This window comes from Tarenaya hassleriana, unplaced genomic scaffold (assembly GCF_000463585.1).
Source record: "Tarenaya hassleriana unplaced genomic scaffold, ASM46358v1 Cleome116, whole genome shotgun sequence".
NCBI classification, from domain to species: Eukaryota; Viridiplantae; Streptophyta; class Magnoliopsida; order Brassicales; family Cleomaceae; genus Tarenaya; species Tarenaya hassleriana.
The window spans coordinates 130,028-143,360 of NW_010961950.1; the positions used below are offsets into that span (position 1 = coordinate 130,028).

Genomic DNA, 13,333 nt, shown 5'->3' on the forward strand with positions numbered 1-13,333 from the left:
GAATTGATAGTTCTCCAGACTTTCTATATAAAGTTTGTGGGATAGGGTTGTTATTTGGAACCTACAGAGTTGAAACGACTATATCCAGGTTATATGTTTCTTTTAGAACCTTTTCGAGTCTTGCAGGTCAATGAAATCTAGTTCAACAAATGCCTCGGGAAAATAAAGCATCTCGACACTCCGCTGTCAAAATCTCGTCAACGAAAATCGTTCGAGGACATGAGTGCATCAATTGATGGTTCGGGTCTAAGTTGTGGGTCGGATGATGTGGACATCCAAGGCAACACCATTGGAGCTGAACTCAGGCAAGGACGAGCTGCATCGGAAGCTAGCTACAGGATGAACATAGCGGGAGAAAGCGTTGAGCCAATTGGACCGATTACAAGATCTCGTGCCAAGAAGCTACAAGCTGCATCAAATGGCCTTATTCTCCCTTGTTTGGGTCAAGAACACTTGGAAGAATGTGTTGGGTTAGTCCAACAACAAGCCCAGTCCATTATCCACATGATATCAATCGTGGAAGGCCCACAAGTGAAGCCTAAATTTTAGGCCCAATAAAGGTGACGAAAATTGACATCAATTCTGGTCAAGATGTCTTTCCAACACCATCTTGAAGACCACAAAGTCACCATTATGGTTTTCTTGAAGTTCCACACAATCACATTCAAGACTTCTTGAAAACCGCACATTCACACCTTGATTTTTGTGCTTATTTATTTTAGGTTTTGCTAAGTTTCATGTATTGATCTCTATAAATAGAGATCAAAATCAGATTGTAGGAACACACTTTGAAATATATTTTGAGAGGTTTCTCTTAGAGTTCTTTTAGAACTAATTGCTGAACTTATCGGATCTTCATCCGTGGCGTTCAAACTTGACTTATCAAGTGTTGATTCCGCACAACACTTGTGGCGTCTTCGATCACCCTACGTTTCTAAACCAGGTTCACTCGGGGTTTAAGACCGTTCTTCACGAACGTTTGCTTAGGTTTCGTTTGCGAGTTGTTTAGGGGTTTAGGGAACCCATCCACCGCCTATCGGGAAATCTATCGATCTTGGGATCATATCATTTGGTATCAGAGCCTAGATTTTTCTATTAGGATTATCCTTTATCTTTTTATCAATTTTACATTTTATCTTATCTTATTTTATCATTTCTTTTTATCGTTTTATAGACTTTCGACTTTGATTTTTGTTGCAGTCAAATTGCAAAGGGAATTAACAAAAAAAAAGAAGCAAAGAACAAAAAAGGGATCAAAAAAGAAATCTGAAAAAAAAAGTTGAAGGAAAAAAAAAAAGAAAGCAAAACAAAAAAAAAGAAACGAAAAGAGAAAAAAAAGAATAGTCGAAGTTGATTCTGTTTGAGTCGGAATTCATATTTCGATTTTGAGTCGAAGTCGTTTTTTTTTTAGTCGTACTCAAAGTTTCATCTTTGAGTCATTGAGTCGTATTCCAAAATTTTTGAGTCATAGTCGAAGTTTCATCTTTGAGTCGTTTGAGTTTTCTTGTTTTGAATATTGGGTTTTGAGATTTAGAGTCACTCTTACTCATCTTCTAACTTGGTTTAGTGAGTTGAGATTTGGAATCCATTGTTGTTGCATCTGATTGAGTTCCTTAATTAGTTTGCACAAGGATTCGTAAGAGAAACGGGAGAGTTGAGTGATACACAAATTGAGCGAAACACTTTTTTGAGTGATTTGTGAGGTTCTTTCATCTTCCTTTTCCTTGTCTATTTCTGTTTATTTGCTGACGTTTTTACTTGCAGGAAACTTTCATAATGGCGGATGAACAAAATCGCAATCTAGACAATCAGCAACATGAAGAAGCAAACCCACTTCAAATGCAGGCCTTGATGGGTGAGCTACGGAGAATCATGCGAGCTGAGTTGGAGGATATCCATCAAAGAATAGACCAGATGGAAAATGAGGCCCAGGTCGCACGTAACCTTCCACGACAAAATGTAGTGCAAAGACAACCTCGAAATGGTCCCGAAAGAGCTAGAACACCACCACAAGTTTCTAGCAACGAAGAAGATGTAAGATCAGATTTTTATGAGGCTACTCGGAGGCAAAGACGAGAAAGAAGGGTTCGGGAGCATGTTGATGATGATCTCAGTGGTATAAAACTCGAAATCCCATCTTTTCATGGCAGGGATGATGCTGAAACTTACTTGGAGTGGGAACGGAAGGTTGAGATGGTGTTTGACGTACATCACTATTCTGAGCGAAAGAAAGTGAAGTTGGCAGCCGCTCGCTTTAGTGATTATGCACTTGCATGGTGGGATCAACTTGTAACCACACGAAGAAGAAATGGGGAGAATCCTATTGATGCTTGGGGTGACATGAAAGCGGTTATGAGGCGAAGATTTGTTCCAAACCACTATCATAGAGAAGTTCTCCAACGATTGAGGCGTTTGGTCCAAGGTAACCGTAGTGTCGAAGAATATTATAAAGAGATGGAAATACTAATGATTCGAGCCAATGTTGATGAGGATAGGGAGCCAACGATGGACAAATTTATTGGAGGGTTGAATCAGAAGATCCAAGATCGTGTGGAGACTCAACACTATGTTGAGATGGAGGAGTTGCTACATCTTGCGATCAAGTTTGAGAACCAAATCAAAAGAAGGGGGAAACCACATTAGAAGTTTGGTTCCAACTCTTCCAACGCTCGGCCACATTTCCACAAAGAAGATAAGCAATCTTTTGGTTCAAAAGTGGCAGCAAAGCCCGAGGGCAAACCTGATACGTCCCAGCCTAGAAAGCAAGGTATTTCTGATGCTCTTCCATCACGTACTCGAGATATTCGATGTTTTAAGTGTTTGGGCAGAGGACACTACTCAAATGAGTGCCCGAATCGAAGAACTTTGGTGGTTCGTGATAATGGAGAGGTTGAAACCGAAGCTGAGGGTGAATCTGATTCAATGCCATCTTTGGAGATGATGTAGACGAGCAAGAGGCTGAGTCAGGTAAACTGATGGTGACTAGAAGGGTTTTGAATCTTCGATCAAAAGAAGAGGAGAAAATCCAGCGAGAAAACATCTTTTATACAAGATGTGTTGTTAAGGACAAGGTTTGTAGTTTGATCATTGATAGTAGGAGTTGTACTAACGTGGCGAGCAATTCTTTGGTTGAAAAGCTAGGGTTGCTTACTCAGAAGCATCCAAAGCCATACAAACTTCAGTGGCTGAATGACAATGGAGAAACGAAGGTTCATAGGCAAGTAAAGGTTCCATTTCGTATTGGCAAATACGAAGATGAAGTGCTATGTGATGTGGTGCCTATGCAAGCTGGTCATTTACTTCTTGGGCGGCCATGGCAGTTTGATACGCGTGCTCAACACGATGGATACTCCAACAAATATTCTTTTGAGTTCAAAGGGAAGCAAATCAGATTGGTTCCTTTGAGTCCTAAAGAAGTGTATGAAGATCAACTCCAAATGATCAAGAATGAGAAGAAATTGTGTGACCATGAGGTAGTTCACTCAAAAATTGTTGAGGATTTGAGAAAAAATCAGTTAAAGGCCTTTGAGAGTATACCCGTGAGATCAAACACAAATTTCTTCATGAGAGCGAGAGAGGTTAAGAAAGCATTGCTTTCGCCCCAGCCTATGTTTGTACTTCTGTACAAAGAGGCTCTTTTGAACACTAACGAACTCACCTCTACTTTGCCTAGTGTTGTCATTGATCTTCTGCAGGAATACGACGATGTTTTTCCGAAGGAGATTCCAAATGGACTGCCACCATTACGAGGAATCAAGCATCAAATCGATTTCATTCCCGGTGCAAGTATTCCGAACAAGGCAGCCTACAAAACCAATCCTGAGGAAACCAAAGAGCTTCAGAGGCAAATTTCGGATCTGATGGAGAAGGGACACGTCCGAGAAAGCATGTCACCATGTGCCGTGCCGGTGATTCTTGTACCGGAGAAAAATGGTACGTGGCGAATGTGTGTTGATTGTCGTGCAGTCAACCAAATCACGGTAAAGTATCGCCATCCTATTCCGAGACTTGATGACATGTTGGATGAGTTGCATGGTTCAAAATTCTTTTCTAAGGTTGATTTGAGAAGTGGCTATCATCAAATACGCATGAAAGAAGGTGATGAGTGGAAAACCGCCTTTAAAACAAAGCATGGGTTGTATGAATGGTTGGTTATGCCTTTTGGCTTAACAAATGCACCTAGCACGTTTATGAGGCTGATGAATCACGTTCTTAGACATTTTCTAGGACGTTTCGTGGTTGTGTATTTTGATGATATCCTGATATATAGCAAGAACCTTGTTGAACATGTTGAACACATTAAATCTGTCTTGGATGTTCTGCGAAAAGGAGCAATTGTTTGCTAACCTCAAGAAATGCACGTTTTGCACTAACAAGTTGGTGTTTTTAGTGTTTGTGGTTAGTGAGCAGGGAATTCATGTCGATGAAGAGAAGATCGCAGCCATAAGGGATTGGCGTCTATGCGTAGATATCAAAGAGAGCTACACCATTGACAGAGGTTATCAAGAAGAATGTCGGGTTTAAGTGGGGAGATGCACAAGAAACTGTTTTTCAACTTCTGAAAGACAAACTCACTAATTCTCCACTCCTGTCTCTGCCTGATTTTTCTAAAGCTTTCGAGGTAGAATGTGATGCTTATGGTGTAGGTATTGGAGTTGTTTTGATGCAGGAAGGAAAGCCGATAGCCTACTTCGGTGAGAAGCTAAGTGGAGCGCAACTAAACTATCCCACTTACGACAAGGAGCTTTATGCTTTGGTGAGGGCGCTTCAAACATGGCAGCACTATCTTTGGCCGAAAGAATTCATCATTCATACCGATCATGAGGCTTTGAAACATCTAAAAGGTCAGCAAAGGTTGAACAAACGACATGCTAAATGGGTTGAGTTCATTGAAACATTTCCTTATGTTATTCGATATAAGCAAGGAAAAGAGAATGTTGTGGCTGATGCATTATCTCGTCGTCATAACCTGCTTGTTTCTCTTGACTCGAAATTGCTTGGCTTTGAGTTCATTAAGGAATTGTATGCTTCTGATCTCGATTTTGGAGATGTCTTTAAAGCATGTGAGAAATCTGCTTGTGGTGAATATTTCATCATGATGGATTTTTGTTCCGAAAGAACAAGTTGTGTATTCCTCATTGTTCTTTGCGTGATTTGTTGGTTAGGGAAGCACATAGTGGTGGTCTAATGGGGCACTTTGGAGTGGCCAAAACCTTGATTGTTTTGCAGGAACATTTCTATTGGCCACACTTGAAACTAGATGTCGAACGAATCTGTGCAAGATGCATTGTTTGCAAAAAGGCGAAGTCTAGACTTCAACCACACGGTTTGTACTCTCCATTGCCAATTCCTAGTCATCCCTGGACTGATATTTCGATGGATTTCGTGCTTGGTTTGCCTAGGACCAGAACTGGAAGGGATTCAATATTTGTTGTGGTTGATAGGTTTTCAAAGATGGCTCATTTCATTTCATGTCATCAAACCGATGATGCATCTCATATAGCTTCATTGTTCTTCAAGGATATTGTACGTTTGCATGGCATGCCTAGGACTATAGTTTCAGACCGTGATGCGAAATTCTTGAGTTACTTTTGGAAAACATTGTGGTCTAAGCTAGGAACTAAGCTTTTGTTCTCAACTACATGCCACCCGCAAACCGATGGACAAACTGAAGTTGTTAATCGTACATTGTCTGCTTTGTTTCGTTCTCTTGTGAAAAAGAACTTGAAATCATGGGAAGATTGTTTGCCTCATCTTGAGTTTGCATATAATCGACTGTGCACTCGGCTACGAATTTTTCTCCATTTGAAATCGTTTATGGCTTTAATCCTTTGACTCCTTTGGATTTGTCTCCTTTGCCATTCGTTGAACATTCTAACCTTGATGGGAAGAGAAAAGCTGAGTTTGTGAAACAGATTCATGAAAAGACGAGGTTGCACATTGAAGAAAAGACCCGGCAATACGCCAAGCAAGCAAACAAAGGGCGGAAAGAAGTTGTATTCGAATCGGGAGACATGGTTTGGGTGCACATGCGCAAAGAGAGATTTCCGAGTCAAAGGAAATCAAAATTGATGCCCAGGGGAGTTGGCCCTTTCAAAGTTCTTAAAAAGATTAACAACAATGCTTACCAACTCGAACTTCCGAGTGAGCTTAATGTTAGTTCAACATTCAATGTTGCTGATCTATCTCCTTTTATCGCAGACGATTCAGATTTGAGGGCAAATCTGAATCAAGAAGAGGAGAATGATGTGGACATCCAAGGCAACACCATTGGAGCTGAACTCGGGCAAGGACGAGCTGCATCGGAAGCTAGCTACGGGATGAACATAGCGGGAGAAAGCATTGAGCCAATTGGACTGATTACAAGATCTCGTGCCAAGAAGCTACAAGCTGCATCAAATGGCCTTATTCTCCCTTGTTTGGGTCAAGAACACTTGGAAGAATGTGTTGGGTTAGACCAACAACAAGCCCAGCCCATTATCCACGTGATATCAAGCTTGGAAGGCCCACAAGTGAAGCCTAAATTTTAGGCCCAATAAGGGTGACGAAAATTGACATCAATTCTGGTCAAGATATCTTTCCAACACCATCTTGAAGAACACAAAGTCACCATTATGGTTTTCTTGAAGTTCCACACAATCACATTCAAGACTTCTTGAAGACCACACATTCACACCTTGATTTTTGTGCTTATTTATTTTAGGTTTTGCTAAGTTTCATGTATTGATCTATCAAAATCAGATTGTAGGAACACACTTTGAAATATATTTTGAGAGGTTTCTCTTAGAGTTCTTTTAGAACTAATTTCTGAACTTATCGGATCTTCATCCGTGGCGTTCAAACTTGACTTATCAAGTGTTGATTCCGCACAACACTTGTGGCGTCTTCGATCATCCTACGTTTCTAAACCAGGTTCACTCGGGGTTTAAGACCGTTCTTCACGAACGTTTGCTTAGGTTTCGTTTGCGAGCTGTTTAGGGGTTTAGGGAACCCATCCACCGCCTATCGGGAAATCTATCGATCTTGGGATCATATCATCGGACATCGCATAAAAAGAAAAAAAAATACAGAAGAAAAGAAAAAAAAAACAGAAGAGAAAAACGATGTCCTTCAACTTCAACGTCCTATAAACCCGAGGTGCTAGCGTTCAATAGAAAAATTCTACAGAAAGGTAAAAATCTAGGTACGAAGTAGAACTAAGATCGAAAAGGCTAAGTTGAGATAAGGATAGGTTCGGAAATATGTTTGGTGAGTTGTAGAGATTCTAACGGGTTCTAGGTAACAATAAAAATCCCATGGCTAGGTAGATTAGTCTTTGGTAGAAAGATCATAGTAAACCGGTTTGGGTACGATTCTCGGGAAACTAGCATTGGATGGACGTTTCGCTTTTGAGTTTCATGATGATGCTATTTGATGTTCGTCATTCCCTGTTTTGCAGATTTTATTCTTTCGTTCTTTACTCGAGGACGAGCAAAGGTTTAAGTCGGGGGGGATTTGATAACTCTTATTCTTCTCTATATTTTGATGAGAGTTTGTCTAGGTTTTATAGGATAATCACATGCATTCATAGGCATTCTAGGCGTGTTAGGACACAAAACCCGGTTATGCTCTAGTTTTGCAGAGTTACAGGTTTCGTAGATGATTGGACTCGAAAAGGAGCCAATTGGAGCATTAAAGGAGAAGTCCGGATGAGGTACTCATGTTGCGATATCAATAACTTTTTTTACAGAAGTTCAAATCGTGCGATACCATTGGAAAGAGCACTTCAAGAGCTTCGCGTAGACACCAAAATCGCGTAAATCTGACACCGAAGCAGAAAGTTATGAGTGAATTCGCGAAGACCAGAAAACTGTCAGTGCAGGGCCGGATCCAACTGAATCCGGTCCGAATCAAGACAGCCCAGGAATCTGGATCCGGTCCGGATCCACCTGGAATCGGCCCGGATCCAGTCAAAAATCATGTTTCACGATTTTCAACATCAGAATGGGAATAAGACTCTTGGGAGCCGCCCGAGGGTTATAAAAAAGCCCTAGCCACGTCCTAGAACATCAGAGAGCCTTAGAGAACACCTAGATACAGACTTTTGGAGAGCTTTTGGGGAGAGACTAATAGAAGTTCGCGGGATTTCGGGAAGAAGAAGGAAGATTCGATCGTGGAGACTACACATCTACATGAGCTTTTCTCTCATCTCTTTTATCTCTTTTTCTCTGTTCTTTCTATTGTTTTCTATGAACCGTGAGTAGATCCACGGCTATGGGTTAGGGATTCGTATGTGTTTTGGGTATGTTTGAACCCTAACTTGGATTTCGGTTTTGATTTGTTTCGGTTCTATTGATTTGCGCTTTTATTGGATTGATGTTTGCTAACCCCTTGGTCAATTATCTTAGATTCTAAACTACATAGAGATATGAGTTGGTTTCGGATCAAAATCAATATGATAGATCGTATTATTCACATAGAGATATGGTTTAATCGATCTAGGGTTGATGATAGCGTTCTTTATGCACCTAGGGTTAACTTGAATAGATCGAGAGATTGACGAGTTACTCTATAGGTAGGGATTTAGTAGACCGAGAGGTGAATTCTCTATCTTTGTTGCTTGATGATTCCCGAATACAAGTCATAATCGTTATTCTCGCATGCTTAGCATATACTCATACACGCGACTACGATCCCGACACCCGTAGTCATCCTTGTTTGATAGGTTACTCGTTTTCATTGCTTTCTCATTCCGTTTTCCATAGATTCTATATACTTCCATCATCACGTGCTTGTTTGCTTTGATCTATTTTCGATTTAGATTTGGATTTAGCAACCAGTCCTCGTGTTCGACCCCGTGTTGCGACGATCCGTATCCTTGCGGTGAGTTGTGAATCGGGTTATAGATCTTAGACTCGGTACACACGTATCATATGCACTCTTAATATGTTTCGACGCATTTTAAACATATTTCGACGCACTCTAAAAATGTTTGGATGCTCTCTAAACATGTTTGGATGCACTCTAAGTATGTTTTGACGCACTCTGAAAATGTTTGGATGCTCTCTAAACATGTTTGGATGCACTTTAAGTATTTTTTGACGCACTCAAAACATGTTTAGACGAATTCGAAACATGTTTTGACGCACTCTAAATATGTTTCGACAAACTCTAAACATCTTTGGATGTACTCTAAGTCTGTTTGGATGCACTCTAAACATGTTTCGACGCACTCTAAAAATGTTTGGATGCTCTCTAAACATGTTTGGATGCACTCTAAGTATGTTTTTTCTTTCAAAGAAGAAACTTTCCTTTTCTTGCTTCAATCAACTAGCCGTTAGAATCTCTTATGTTTGTCATGTTTCCTTTTGTTGTTTTGGTTCATTTCCTTTATATTTGGTTGTATTTTCGAGCTGGATACATCAGACTTGAATAAGAACTTTTCTGCATTGTTTTCTTTAGCTTTTGGTGTGTCCTTGCTTGGTGTGTCCGAGCATCCCTTGGTCTGTCCGAGGATTTTCCTATCAATTCCTTAGTCCATTCACGTCATCTTTTGGTTTAGAAGCAAAGATCGAGTGCCTGCCTTAGAGCCAGAGACTAACTTCTGAAACCTATCCACAATTCACAACCGAGAATCACCATCGATCGTGTGTTCTTAAGCCCGAGTGTCATCATTTTTTATATCAGATCCCGGTTCAAGGACCAACGTGAGGTAAGGTGTTCCTTCTATCATTTCAATTCGTTTTTAATCAGATTTACCCCTTTTTATTTTGAAGAAAACCGAAAAATACAAAAACAGTTCCACCGGTGAAGAGGTAACACGATATCTCTTTCTATTTCGTTTTACTTTGAGTTCCTGTTCTGTTTTGATCTTTCTATTTACAAAACCTTGAGAAAAACAAAATAAAGAAGTTAGAATGTCGGGAGAAGGAGAGCCCAGCCACAACGCGCTTGCACAAAAATTTGCAAGACATACAAGAACGATTGGCACGACTAGAGGAGTTACCAAGGAGACCAGAACCTATTTGGGTCAACTTTCCTAGACGTGAAGAACCTGTACGAGACCGAGAACGCACGAGACCGAGAACGCACACCCCCTGATCCTCCTCAACGACGAAGAGACCACAGGAACAATGTCCCAATTGAAGATGATGAAGAGGACGATGATTTATATCGAGATCAGCCTCGTCGTGCAAGACATAACGGTAAAGATATCAAACTCCAATTACCTACATTTGCTGGTCGTGTTAATCCTAATGCTTTTCTCGATTGGGAGAGGCGGATGGATAATATCTTTGAATGTTATGAGTATTCGGAGTACAAGAAAGTGCAATATGCTGCTGCACAACTCACCGACAATGCCCTAGCATGGTGGGATCGCGAAGTCGCAGAAAGGAGGAGAGCACATTATGAACCCATCTCTACTTGGCGTGAAATGAAACTCATGATGAGGAGAAGGTATGTTCCACCTCATTTTCATAGAGAGTTGCAGAAGAAATACCGTTCTTTAGCGCAGGGGACAAAATCGGTTGAAGACTACTTCGAGGAATTTGAATATCTTCGAAACCGGTTGGAATTGGACGAAAACGAAGAAACGGTGATGGCACAATTCGTTGACGGACTGCAAGAACGAATTTCTCGCAAGGTCGAAAGGTTAGTGTACCATGATCTGCAGGAACTATTACATTTTGCTATACAAATTGAACAGCAAATCATCAAGAAGCAAAACCGAGTACACCGCTCCCGTATGGCTGCACCAACTCCATCAACATACCGAAGTGAGGGCAAAGGAGTAACAACCACTGTGAGCAGGCCAAGTACACATGAAACTCAAGTTCGGGATAAAGGTAAGGCTGTAGCTACGTCCAAGGATGATGCAAAGGTAAGTAGATCCCACTCTACTAATCTTAGAACTCGAGAGATTGTTTGTTACAAATGCAGGGGACGTGGACACTAAGCCAAGGACTGCCCAAACAATCGGGTCATGATTCTCATAGATGCGGGAGAGTATGAGTCAATGGACGAAAAAGAAGCTGAAATTGCAGATGAGGAGATCGAATACCCAGATAGTGGTGAGCTATTGGTTACGAGGCGAGTCTTGAGTACCATGGCCAGTTCTGAAGAGACGGAACAACGAGAGACCATCTTCCACAGCCGATACACCATAAGAAACAAGGTATGTAGTTTGATAATTGATAGTGGCTCTTGTACTAACGTTGCAAGTGCATACATGGTGAAGAAGTTAGGACTCAAAACGGAGAAGCATCCTCACCCCTACAAGCTACAGTGGCTTAACAATCAAGGAAAAATCAAGGTGAATGAGCGGGTCAAAATTCCTTTCAGCATAGGTAGATACCAAGATGACGTAATATGTGACATAGTCCCAATGCAAGCCGGTCATATTCTCCTTGGACGACCATGGCAGTTCGATCGAGAGGTAAAACATGATGGTCGGACTAATCATTATTCTTTCGTATTTAACAAGCGAAAGATCTCTTTAGCCCCTCTTAATCCTTATCAAGTGCATGAGATGCAACTGAAATTGTCAAAAGAAGGCGAGGACAACAAGAGAACAAACTTTTATGCCAAACCAAGTGTGGTAAGCAAGGCTTTAGTTGATGCAAGAACTGTACTACTAATGGTATTTAAGGATGTTGTGAGTACAGGTTTTGATGCACAAGAACTACCTCCGGAGATTACACGAATCTTGGAACGATTCCAAGATATCTTTCCGGAAGAGACACCTGCGGGGTTACCACCTATGCGGGGAATTGAGCATCAAATCGACTTAGTTCCAGGAGCACCCCTACCTAACCGACCCGCATATAGGATGAATCCCGAGGAAACAAAGGAACTACAGAAACATGTTTAGAGTGCATCCAAACATACTTCGACGCACCTAAAAATGTTTGGATGCTCTCTAAACATATTTGGATGCACTCTAAGTATGTTTTGACGCACTCTAAACATGTTTTGATGCACTCTAAATTTATTCTGATACACTCTAAACGTGTTTTGGTGCCCTCAAAACATGTTGAGACGAACTCTAAACATGTTTCGACGCACTCTAAACATGTTTCGACGCACTCTAAAAATGTTTGGATGCTCTCTAAACATCTTTGGATGCACTCTAAGTCTGTTTGGATGCACTCTAAACATGTTTCGACGCACTCTAAAAATGTTTGGATGCTCTCTAAACATGTTTGGATGCACTCTAAGTATGTTTTGACGCACTCTAAAAATGTTTGGATGCTCTCTAAACATGTTTGGATGCACTTTAAGTATGTTTTGACGCACTCAAAACATGTTTAGACGAATTTGAAACATGTTTCGACGCACTCTTAATATGTTTCGACGAACTCTAAACATCGTTGGATGTACTCTAAGTCTGTTTGGACGCACTCTAAATATGTTTCGACACACTCTAAAAATGTTTGGATGCTCTCTAAACATGTTTGGATGCACTCTAAGTATGTTTTTTCTTTCAAAGAAGAAACTTTCCTTTTCTTGCTTCAATCAACTAGCCGTTAGAATCTCTTATGTTTGTCATGTTTCCTTTTGTTATTTTGGTTCATTTCCTTTATATTTGGTTGTATTTTCGAGCTGGACACATCAGACTTGAATAAGAACTTTTCTGCATTGTTTTCTTTAGCTTTTGGTGTGTCCAATTTTGCTAATCTCCTTGCTTGGTGTGTCCGAGCATCCCTTGGTATGTCCGAGGATTTCCCTATCAATTCCTTAGTCCATTCACGTCATCTTTTGGTTTAGAAGCAAAAATCGAGTGCCTTAGAGCCAAAGACTAACTTCTGAAACCTATCCACCATTCACAACCGAGAATCACCATCGATCGTGTGTTCTTAAGCCCGAGTGTGTATCATTTTTGATATCAGAGCTCGGTTCAAGGACCAACGTGAGGTAAGGTGTTCCTTCTATCATTTCAATTCATTTTTAATCAGATTTACCCCTTTTTATTTTGAAGAAAACTGAAAAATACAAAAACAGTTCCACCGGTGAAGAGGTAACACGATATCTCTTTCTATTTCGTTTTACTTTGAGTTCCTGTTCTGTTTTGATCTTTCTATTTACAAAACCTTGAGAAAAACAAAATAAAGAAGTTAGAATGTTCTGTTTTGTTGTATTGATATGAACCCTGACGTCTCGATGTGTTCATAACGTTTTGCTCATATATTAGATCTGCGCGATTATGGTGTCTATGCATAGATATTAGAAAAGGCTTTCTAATGATATAAAAAAAGATTTATTTTGACATGTTTTCTAGAAGTTATGAAGTTAATAATATTATCAGTCAACAATCGACCAACTCATCGGGCATGGCTGGTTATTTGCCTCAAAT

The 13,333-nt window shown here is 40.5% G+C and overlaps 1 pseudogene; it reads left to right on the forward strand.

The window, feature by feature from the left end:
• The first annotated feature begins 2,340 nt into the window (after positions 1 to 2,340).
• LOC109116373 lies at positions 2,341 to 10,992 on the forward strand (annotated as a pseudogene).
• The last annotated feature ends 2,341 nt before the right edge of the window (positions 10,993 to 13,333 follow it).